General features: G+C 45.7%; 1 protein-coding gene across 2 annotated transcripts in view; it reads left to right on the forward strand.

Annotated features, from left to right (window-relative positions):
- The first annotated feature begins 1479 nt into the window (after positions 1–1479).
- sphk2 (sphingosine kinase 2) overlaps positions 1480–2665 on the forward strand; it is a 41878-nt gene continuing 40692 nt past the window's right edge. Inside the window, exons 1-2 of one of the 2 annotated variants that reach the window (XM_062062480.1) lie at positions 1480–1597; positions 1669–1769. The gene's annotated coding sequence lies outside the window, so the exon portion shown is untranslated. The other variant, XM_062062479.1, reaches the window with a different exon arrangement.

Genomic DNA, 2665 nt, shown 5'->3' on the forward strand with positions numbered 1-2665 from the left:
TGTCTGTGTTCCCAAATATGGTCATTGTCAAGTCAGGATGACATTGTACTGGATATACATTCCACTGCTAAGCCCTAACAGGAAGTGAGTCAGCCCTCACTTCCTGTTTTGGTCTTAATGCCTCCAATCATGTCTGTGGTTATTGGAGGTGGAGCCCAAACAGGAAGTGAGTGATGATTGGAGGAGGAGTTACGCCCAAACAGGTAGTGAGTGCTGATAGGAGGAGGAGTTGTGTGCAAACAGGAAGTGAGTGCTGATAGGAGTAGGAGTTGTGTGCAAACAGGAAGTGAATGATGATTGGAGGAGGGAGGACTTGCGTGCAAACAGGAAGTGAGTGATGATTGGAGGAGGAGTTGCGTGCAAACAGGAAGTGAGTGCTGATAGGAGGAGTTGTGTCCAAACAGGAAGTGTGTGCTGATAGGAGGAGGAGTTGCGTGCAAACAGGAAATGAGTGCTGATAGGAGGAGGAGTTGCGTGCAAACAGGAAGTGAGTGCTGATAGGAGGAAGAGTTGTGTCCAAACAGGAAGTGAGTGATGATTGGAGGAGGAGTTGCGTGCAAACAGGAAGTGAGTGATGATTGGAGGAGGACTTGCATCCAAACAGGAAGTGAGTGATGATAGGAGGACTTGCATCCAAACAGGAAGTGAGTGATGATTGGAGGACTTGCATCCAAACAGGAAGTGAGTGATGATTGGAGGAGGAGTTGCGTGCAAACAGGAAGTGAGTGCTGATAGGAGGAGGAGTTGCGTCCAAACAGGAAGAGAGATGATTGGAGGAGGAGTTGCGTGCAAACAGGAAGTGAGTGATGATTGGAGGAGGAGTTGCGTGTAAACAGGAAGTGAGTGATGATTGGAGGAGGATTTGCATCCAAACAGGAAGTGAGTGATGATTGGAGAAGGAGTTGCGTGCAAACAGGAAAGTGAGTGATGATTGGAGGAGGAGTTGCGTGCAAACAGGAAGTGAGTGCTAATAGGAGGAGGAGTTGCGTCCAAACAGGAAGTGAGTGATGATTGGAGGAGGAGTTGTGTGCAAACAGGAAGTGAGTGCTGATAGGAGGAGGAGTTGCCTGCAAACAGGAAGTGAGTGCTGATAGGAAGAGGAGTTGCGTGCAAACAGGAAGTGAGTGCTGATAGGAGGAGGAGTCGCGTGCAAAGAGGAAGTGAGTGCTGATAGGAGGAGGAGTTACACCCAAACAGGAAGTGAGTGCTGATAGGAGGAGTTGCGTGCAAACAGGAAGTGAGTGATGATTGGAGGAGGAGTTGCGTGCAAACAGGAAGTGAGTGATGATTGGAGGAGGACTTGCATCCAAACAGGAAGTGAGTGATGATTGGAGGAGGACTTGCATCTAAACAGGAAGTGAGTGATGATAGGAGGAGGACTTACATCCAAACAGGAAGTGAGTGATGATAGGAGGAGGAGTTGCATGCAAACAGGAAGTGAGTGCTGATAGGAGGAGGAGTTGCGTCCAAACAGGAAGTGAGTGCTGGTAGGAGGAGGAGTTGCGTGCAAACAGGAAGTGAGTGATGATTGGAGGAGGAGTTGCGTCCAAACGGGAAGTGAGTGCTGATAGGAGGAGGAGTTGCGTCCAAACAGGAAGTGAGTGCTGATAGGAGAATGTGGGTGTTGCAATGTTTATCATCATTATATTTCCTCCCCGCCGCTCCAAGTTGCTGCCAACTCGCTGGCCGCACACACTTCCTGCAGATTGTCCCAACACTCCAGGAGAACACTCGCATGTCTCCAGGAGGACTGCAGACAACAAGATGAGGTATGTGGGAACATTTTGATGACTTTATTGCACTGAGAGGATCACATTTAAACAGCTACTAACTAACCTCTGCTAGCCTCGCTAAGTCCGACGTTTTCTGACACATTGTGTTCAGTGTCCCGCGGGGGTTGAAAGCGGGCTCTTTATTGTACGTGCTGGACAATTATGTAAGTTATTAAAGCCGACACTTCACACTCACCTGCTAGCTAACAAGCTAACGCTTCTCACACAGGCTCGATAGCACTTTAGCACTCCTTTGCTAACAACAGCACGTGCTAAACCATCACTAAATGTCAGTGTGATGTCACTAAATGTCAGTGTGAGGTGCCAAACATGGACTTAATGGATGTATTCAAGCAGCAAGTTCAGCACAACTCAGGCTAGTAGTAGCATGTCAACGCTAGCTAGCCTTGCTAGCCCTGGGGTCAAAGTTCAAGTAGTCTGAAGTGCGTCAAGTTGACCCCCACACCTAGTTAGAAGTCTTTATGAGTCATAACTAACCATTATAACTAGCACAGCCACAGCACAAATCTTTATGAATAACAAGACGTTGATGACAAACATTGTAAAAGGACAATAACATCAACACAATAACAAGACCTTGATGACAAACATTGTAAAAGGACAATAACAACACAATAACATGACATTGATGACAAACATTGTAAAAGGACAATAACATCAACACAATAACAAGACATTGATGACAAACATTGTAAAAGGACAACAACATCAACACAATAACAAGACATTGATGACAAACATTGTAAAAGGACAACATCAACACAATAACAAGACATTGATGACAAACATTGTAAAAGGACAATAACATCAACACAATAACAAGACATTGATGACAAACATTGTAAAAGGACAATAACATCAACACAATAACA

The sequence above is a fragment of the Entelurus aequoreus genome, linkage group LG11 (assembly GCF_033978785.1).
Source record: "Entelurus aequoreus isolate RoL-2023_Sb linkage group LG11, RoL_Eaeq_v1.1, whole genome shotgun sequence".
Classification (NCBI taxonomy): Eukaryota; Metazoa; Chordata; class Actinopteri; order Syngnathiformes; family Syngnathidae; genus Entelurus; species Entelurus aequoreus.